The following is a 9737-nucleotide window of genomic DNA, read 5'->3' on the forward strand; positions in this document are numbered from 1 at the left end:
CCTCTCGGCGGGAGGTAACGGCCCTGTTGCCTTGGAAAGGGTGAACGGGGGGAGTGATGACCAGTCTAAAAGTGAGAGGGGTGGATAGCCTCAAGTGCATGTGAGGTGCCCCTCCTTCCCCTTGCGGGTGGGTCACGTGATCTCATTAACCCCTTAGTAGCAATTTTACTATGAGCAGAGGTCCCGCTCTGCTGCAGTTTCCGTTTGGGCCGTTTACCTTCTGCAGTGCTGGGTTGTCATTATAGCATTCGTTCAGCCGCCATCATAACCTTGTTGGTTTCCATGGTTACTTATTTAATTAATAAATGTTTAACCTGTGACGGTTAAAAATTTTACCCACAAAAAGTTGTTGTGTTTTTATTATAGAGTTAAGTTGTTATATGTACCCTTCTACGGCTAGCGACCGATAAGCATTTAATCCCTTAAGCCACTGGTTCAGGGAGAATCACACTGACCTATTTATACAGTTGCTAAAGTCACTGGTACAGGGAGAATCACACTGACCTATTCATACAGTTACTAAAGTCACTGGTACAGGGAGAATCACACTGACCTATTCATACAGTTGCTAAAGCCAAAGGTACAGGGAGACTCACACTGACCTATTCATACAGTTGCTAAAGCCACTTGTACAGGGAGAATCACACTGACCTATTCATACAGTTGCTAAAGTCACTGGTACAGGGAGAGTCACACTGACCTATTCATACAGTTGCTAAAGCCACTTGTACAGGGAGAATCACACTGACCTATTCATACAGTTGCTAAAGTCACTGGTACAGGGAGAATCACACTGACCTATTCATACAGTTACTAAAGTCACTGGTACAGGGAGAATCACACTGACCTATTCATACAGTTGCTAAAGCCAAAGGTACAGGGAGAATCACACTGACCTATTCATACAGTTGCTAAAGCCTCTAGTACAGGGAGAATCACACTGACCTATTCATACAGTTGCTAAAGTCGCTGGTACAGGGAGAATCACACTGACCTATTCATACAGTTGCTAAAGTCACTGGTACAAGAAGAATCACACTGACCTATTCATACAGTTGCTAAAGCCACTGGTACAGGGAGAATCACACTGACCTATTCATACAGTTGCTAAAGCCACTGGTACAGGGAGAATCACACTGACCTATTCATACAGTTGCTAAAGTCACTGGTACAGGGAGAATCACACTGACCTATTCATACAGTTGCTAAAGTCACTGGTACAGGGAGAATCACACTGACCTATTCATACAGTTGCTAAAGTCACTGGTACAGGGAGAATCACACTGACCTATTCATAAGGTTACTAAGGCCACTGGTACAGGGAGAATCACACTGACCTATTCATACAGTTACTAAAGTCACTGGTACAGGGAGAATCACACTGACCTATTCATACAGTTACTAAAGCCACTGGTACAGGGAGAGTCACACTGACCTATTCATAAGGTTGCTAAAGCCACTGGTACAGGGAGAATCACACTGACCTATTCATAAGGTTGCTAAAGTCACTGGTACAGGGAGAATCACATTGACCTATTCATAAGGTTGCTAAAGCCCCTGGTACAGGGAGAGTCACACTGACCTATTCATACAGTTGCTAAAGTCACTGGTACAGGGAGAATCACACTGACCTATTCATACAGTTGCTAAAGTCACTGGTACAGGGAGAGTCACACTGACCTATTCATACAGTTGCTAAAGTCACTGGTACAGGGAGAGTCACACTGACCTATTCATACAGTTGCTAAAGTCACTGGTACAGGGAGAATCACATTGACCTATTCATACAGTTACTAAAGCCACTGGTACAGGGAGAATCACACTGACCTATTCATACATTTACTAAAGTCACTGGTACAGGGAGAATCACACTGACCTATTTATACAGTTGCTAAAGTCACTGGTACAGGGAGAATCACACTGACCTATTCATACAGTTGCTAAAGTCACTGGTACAGGGAGAGTCACACTGACCTATTTATACAGTTGCTAAAGCCACTGGTGCAGGGAGAATCACACTGACCTATTCATACAGTTGCTAAAGTCACTGGTACAGGGAGAGTCACACTGACCTATTCATACAGTTGCTAAAGTCACTGGTACAGGGAGAATCACACTGACCTATTCATACAGTTGCTAAAGTCACTGGTACAGGGAGACTCACACTGACCTATTCATACAGTTGCTAAAGTCACTGGTACAGGGAGAGTCACACTGACCTATTCATACAGTTGCTAAAGTCACTGGTACAGGGAGAGTCACACTGACCTATTCATACAGTTGCTAAAGTCACTGGTACAGGGAGAATCACATTGACCTATTTATACAGTTGCTAAAGCCACTGGTACAGGGAGAATCACACTGACCTATTTATACAGTTGCTAAAGTCACTGGTACAGGGAGAGTCACACTGACCTATTCATACAGTTGCTAAAGTCACTGGTACAGGGAGAGTCACACTGACCTATTTATACAGTTGCTAAAGCCACTGGTACAGGGAGAATCACACTGACCTATTTATACAGTTGCTAAAGTCACTGGTACAGGGAGAATCACACTGACCTATTCATACAGTTGCTAAAGTCAATGGTACAGGGAGACTCACACTGACCTATTCATACAGTTGCTAAAGTCAATGGTACAGGGAGACTCACACTGACCTATTCATACAGTTGCTAAAGTCACTGGTACAGGGAGAGTCACACTGACCTATTCATACAGTTGCTAAAGCCTCTAGTACAGGGAGAATCACACTGACCTATTCATACAGTTACTAAAGTCACTGGTACAGGGAGAATCACACTGACCTATTCATACAGTTGCTAAAGTCACTGGTACAGGGAGAATCACACTGACCTATTCATAAGGTTGCTAAAGCCAAAGGTACAGGGAGAATCACACTGACCTATTCATACAGTTGCTAAAGCCGCTGGTACAGGGAGAGTCACACTGACCTATTCATACAGTTGCTAAAGCCACTGGTACAGGGAGAATCACATTGACCTATTCATACAGTTGCTAAAGTCACTGGTACAGGGAGAATCACACTGACCTATTCATACAGTTGCTAAAGTCACTGGTACAGGGAGAATCACACTGACCTATTCATACAGTTGGTAAAGTCACTGGTACAGGGAGAATCACACAGACCTATTCATACAGTTGCTAAAGTCACTGGTACAGGGAGAATCACACTGACCTATTCATACAGTTGGTAAAGTCACTGGTACAGGGAGAATCACACTGACCTATTCATACAGTTGCTAAAGTCACTGGTACAGGGAGAGTCACACTGACCTATTCATACAGTTGCTAAAGCCACTGGTACAGGGAGAATCACACTGACCTATTCATACAGTTGCTAAAGCCACTTGTACAGGGAGAATCACACTGACCTATTCATACAGTTGCTAAAGCCTCTAGTACAGGGAGAATCACACTGACCTATTCATACAGTTGCTAAAGTCACTGGTACAGGGAGAGTCACACTGACCTATTCATACAGTTGCTAAAGCCACTTGTACAGGGAGAATCACACTGACCTATTCATACAGTTGCTAAAGTCACTGGTACAGGGAGAATCACACTGACCTATTCATACAGTTACTAAAGTCACTGGTAAAGGGAGAATCACACTGACCTATTCATACAGTTGCTAAAGCCAAAGGTACAGGGAGAATCACACTGACCTATTCATACAGTTGCTAAAGCCTCTAGTACAGGGAGAATCACACTGACCTATTCATACAGTTACTAAAGTCACGGGTACAGTGAGAGTCACACTGACCTATTCATACAGTTGCTAAAGTCGCTGGTACAGGGAGAATCACACTGACCTATTCATACAGTTGCTAAAGTCACTGGTACAAGAAGAATCACACTGACCTATTCATACAGTTGCTAAAGCCACTGGTACAGGGAGAATCACACTGACCTATTCATACAGTTGCTAAAGCCACTGGTACAGGGAGAATCACACTGACCTATTCATACAGTTGCTAAAGTCACTGGTACAGGGAGAATCACACTGACCTATTCATACAGTTGCTAAAGTCACTGGTACAGGGAGAATCACACTGACCTATTCATACAGTTGCTAAAGTCACTGGTACAGGGAGAATCACACTGACCTATTCATAAGGTTACTAAGGCCACTGGTACAGGGAGAATCACACTGACCTATTCATACAGTTACTAAAGTCACTGGTACAGGGAGAATCACACTGACCTATTCATACAGTTACTAAAGCCACTGGTACAGGGAGAGTCACACTGACCTATTCATAAGGTTGCTAAAGCCACTGGTACAGGGAGAATCACACTGACCTATTCATAAGGTTGCTAAAGTCACTGGTACAGGGAGAATCACATTGACCTATTCATAAGGTTGCTAAAGCCCCTGGTACAGGGAGAGTCACACTGACCTATTCATACAGTTGCTAAAGTCACTGGTACAGGGAGAATCACACTGACCTATTCATACAGTTGCTAAAGTCACTGGTACAGGGAGAGTCACACTGACCTATTCATACAGTTGCTAAAGTCACTGGTACAGGGAGAGTCACACTGACCTATTCATACAGTTGCTAAAGTCACTGGTACAGGGAGAATCACATTGACCTATTCATACAGTTACTAAAGCCACTGGTACAGGGAGAATCACACTGACCTATTCATACATTTACTAAAGTCACTGGTACAGGGAGAATCACACTGACCTATTTATACAGTTGCTAAAGTCACTGGTACAGGGAGAATCACACTGACCTATTCATACAGTTGCTAAAGTCACTGGTACAGGGAGAGTCACACTGACCTATTTATACAGTTGCTAAAGCCACTGGTGCAGGGAGAATCACACTGACCTATTCATACAGTTGCTAAAGTCACTGGTACAGGGAGAGTCACACTGACCTATTCATACAGTTGCTAAAGTCACTGGTACAGGGAGAATCACACTGACCTATTCATACAGTTGCTAAAGTCACTGGTACAGGGAGACTCACACTGACCTATTCATACAGTTGCTAAAGTCACTGGTACAGGGAGAGTCACACTGACCTATTCATACAGTTGCTAAAGTCACTGGTACAGGGAGAGTCACACTGACCTATTCATACAGTTGCTAAAGTCACTGGTACAGGGAGAATCACATTGACCTATTCATACAGTTACTAAAGCCACTGGTACAGGGAGAATCACACTGACCTATTCATACAGTTACTAAAGTCACTGGTACAGGGAGAATCACACTGACCTATTAATACAGTTGCTAAAGTCACTGGTACAGGGAGAATCACACTGACCTATTCATACAGTTGCTAAAGTCACTGGTACAGGGAGAGTCACACTGACCTATTTATACAGTTGCTAAAGCCACTGGTACAGGGAGAATCACACTGACCTATTTATACAGTTGCTAAAGCCACTGGTACAGGGAGAATCACACTGACCTATTCATACAGTTGCTAAAGTCACTGGTACAGGGAGACTCACACTGACCTATTCATACAGTTGCTAAAGTCAATGGTACAGGGAGACTCACACTGACCTATTCATACAGTTGCTAAAGTCACTGGTACAGTGAGAGTCACACTGACCTATTCATACAGTTGCTAAAGCCACTGGTACAGGGAGAATCACACTGACCTATTCATACAGTTACTAAAGTCACTGGTACAGGGAGAGTCACACTGACCTATTCATACAGTTACTAAAGTCACTGGTACAGGGAGAATCACACTGACCTATTCATACAGTTGCTAAAGCCAAAGGTACAGGGAGAATCACACTGACCTATTCATACAGTTGCTAAAGTCACTGGTACAAGAAGAATCGCACTGACCTATTCATACAGTTGCTAAAGTCACTGGTACAGGGAGAATCACACTGACCTATTTATACAGTTACTAAAGTCACTGGTACAGGGAGAATCACACTGACCTATTCATACAGTTGCTAAAGTCACTGGTACAGTGAGAGTCACACTGACCTATTCATACAGTTGCTAAAGTCACTGGTACAGGGAGACTCACACTGACCTATTCATAAGGTTGCTAAAGTCACTGGTACAGGGAGAATCACACTGACCTATTCATAAGGTTGCTAAAGTCACTAGTACAGGGAGAATCACACTGACCTATTTATACAGTTGCTAAAGCCACTGGTACAGGGAGAATCACACTGACCTATTCATACAGTTGCTAAAGTCACTGGTACAGGGAGAATCACACTGACCTATTCATACAGATGCTAAAGCCAAAGGTACAGGGAGACTCACACTGACCTATTCATACAGTTGCTAAAGTCACTGGTACAGTGAGAGTCACACTGACCTATTCATACAGTTGCTAAAGCCACTGGTACAGGGAGAATCACACTGACCTATTCATACAGTTGCTAAAGTCACTGGTACAGGGAGAATCACACTGACCTATTTATACAGTTGCTAAAGTCACTGGTACAGGGAGAATCACACTGACCTATTCATACAGTTGCTAAAGTCACTGGTACAGTGAGAGTCACACTGACCTATTCATACAGTTGCTAAAGTCACTGGTACAGGGAGAATCACACTGACCTATTCATACAGTTGGTAAAGTCACTGGTACAGGGAGACTCACACTGACCTATTCATAAGGTTGCTAAAGTCACTGGTACAGGGAGAATCACACTGACCTATTCATAAGGTTGCTAAAGTCACTGGTACAGGGAGAATCACACTGACCTATTCATACAGTTGCTAAAGTCACTGGTACAGGGAGAATCACACTGACCTATTCATACAGTTACTAAAGTCACTGGTACAGGGAGAATCACACTGACCTATTCATACAGTTGCTAAAGTCACTGGTACAGGGAGAGTCACACTGACCTATTCATACAGTTGCTAAAGTCACTGGTACAGGGAGAATCACACTGACCTATTCATACAGTTGGTAAAGTCACTGGTACAGGGAGACTCACACTGACCTATTCATAAGGTTGCTAAAGTCACTGGTACAGGGAGAATCACACTGACCTATTCATAAGGTTGCTAAAGTCACTGGTACAGGGAGAATCACACTGACCTATTCATACAGTTGCTAAAGTCACTGGTACAGGGAGAATCACACTGACCTATTCATACAGTTACTAAAGTCACTGGTACAGGGAGAATCACACTGACCTATTCATACAGTTGCTAAAGTCACTGGTACAGGGAGAGTCACACTGACCTATTCATACAGTTGCTAAAGTCACTGGTACAGGGAGAATCACACTGACCTATTCATACAGTTACTAAAGTCACTGGTACAGTGAGAATCACACTGACCTATTCATACAGTTGCTAAAGCCTCTGGTACAGGGAGAATCACACTGACCTATTCATACAGTTGCTAAAGCCACTGATACAGGGAGAATCACACTGACCTATTAATACAGTTGCTAAAGTCAATGGTACAGGGAGAATCACACTGACCTATTCATACAGTTACTAAAGTCACTGGTACAGGGAGAATCACACTGACCTATTCATACAGTTACTAAAGTCACTGGTACAGGGAGAATCACACTGACCTATTCATACAGTTGCTAAAGTCACTGGTACAGGGAGAATCACACTGACCTATTCATACAGTTACTAAAGCCACTGGTACAGTGAGAATCACACTGACCTATTCATACAGTTACTAAAGCCACTGGTACAGGGAGAATCACACTGACCTATTCATACAGTTGCTAAAGCCTCTGGTATAGGGAGAATCACACTGACCTATTCATACAGTTGCTAAAGCCACTGGTACAGGGAGAATCACACTGACCTATTCATACAGTTGCTAAAGTCACTGGTACAGGGAGAATCACACTGACCTATTCATACAGTTGCTAAAGCCTCTAGTACAGGGAGAATCACACTGACCTATTCATACAGTTGCTAAAGCCGCTGGTACAGGGAGAATCACACTGACCTATTCATACAGTTGCTAAAGCCGCTGGTACAGGGAGAATCACACTGACCTATTCATACAGTTGCTAAAGTCACTGGTACAGGGAGACTCACACTGACCTATTCATACAGTTGCTAAAGTCACTGGTACAGAGGGAATCACACTGACCTATTCATACAGTTACTAAGGCCACTGGTACAGGGAGACTCACACTGACCTATTCATACAGTTGCTAAAGTCACTGGTACAGGGAGAGTCACACTGACCTATTCATACAGTTGCTAAAGCCACTGGTACAGGGAGAATCACACTGACCTATTCATACAGTTGCTAAAGCCACTGGTACAGGGAGAATCACACTGACCTATTCATACAGTTGCTAAAGTCACTGGTACAGGGAGAATCACACTGACCTATTCATACAGTTGCTAAAGCCACTGGTACAGGGAGAATCACACTGACCTATTCATACAGTTGCTAAAGCCTCTAGTACAGGGAGAATCACACTGACCTATTCATACAGTTGCTAAAGCCACTGGTACAGGGAGAATCACACTGACCTATTCATACAGTTGCTAAAGCCGCTGGTACAGGGAGAATCACACTGACCTATTCATACATTTGCTAAAGCCGCTGGTACAGGGAGAATCACACTGACCTATTCATACAGTTGCTAAAGCCACTGGTACAGGGAGAATCACACTGACCTATTCATACAGTTGCTAAAGTCACTGGTACAGGGAGAATCACACTGACCTATTCATACAGTTGCTAAAGCCACTGGTACAGGGAGAATCACACTGACCTATTCATACAGTTGCTAAAGCCACTGGTAAAGGGAGAATCACACTGACCTATTCATACAGTTACTAAAGCCTCTAGTACAGGGAGAATCACACTGACCTATTCATACAGTTGCTAAAGCCACTGGTACAGGGAGAATCACACTGACCTATTCATACAGTTACTAAAGCCACTGGTACAGGGAGAGTCACACTGACCTATTCATAAGGTTGCTAAAGCCACTGGTACAGGGAAAATCACACTGACCTATTCATAAGGTTGCTAAAGCCACTGGTACAGGGAGAATCACACTGACCTATTCATAAGGTTGCTAAAGCCCCTGGTACAGGGAGAGTCACACTGACCTATTCATACAGTTACTAAAGTCACTGGTACAGGGAGAGTCACACTGACCTATTCATACAGTTGCTAAAGTCACTGGTACAGGGAGAATCACACTGACCTATTCATACAGTTGCTAAAGCCTCTAGTACAGGGAGAATCACACTGACCTATTCATACAGTTGCTAAAGTCACTGGTACAGGGAGAATCACACTGACCTATTCATACAGTTGCTAAAGTCACTGGTACAGGGAGAATCACACTGACCTATTCATACAGTTACTAAAGCCACTGGTACAGGGAGAATCACACTGACTTATTTATACAGTTGCTAAAGCCACTGGTACAGGGATAATCACACTGACCTATTTATACAGTTGCTAAAGTCACTGGTACAGGGAGAATCACACTGACCTATTCATACAGTTGCTAAAGTCACTGGTACAGGGAGACTCACACTGACCTATTCATACAGTTGCTAAAGTCAATGGTACAGGGAGACTCACACTGACCTATTCATACAGTTGCTAAAGTCACTGGTACAGTGAGAGTCACACTGACCTATTCATACAGTTGCTAAAGTCACTGGTACAGGGAGAATCACACTGACCTATTCATACAGTTGCTAAAGCCACTGGTACAGGGAGAATCACACTGACCTATTCATACATTTGCTAAAG

Source organism: Bombina bombina, chromosome 10, assembly GCF_027579735.1.
Source record: "Bombina bombina isolate aBomBom1 chromosome 10, aBomBom1.pri, whole genome shotgun sequence".
Classification (NCBI taxonomy): Eukaryota; Metazoa; Chordata; class Amphibia; order Anura; family Bombinatoridae; genus Bombina; species Bombina bombina.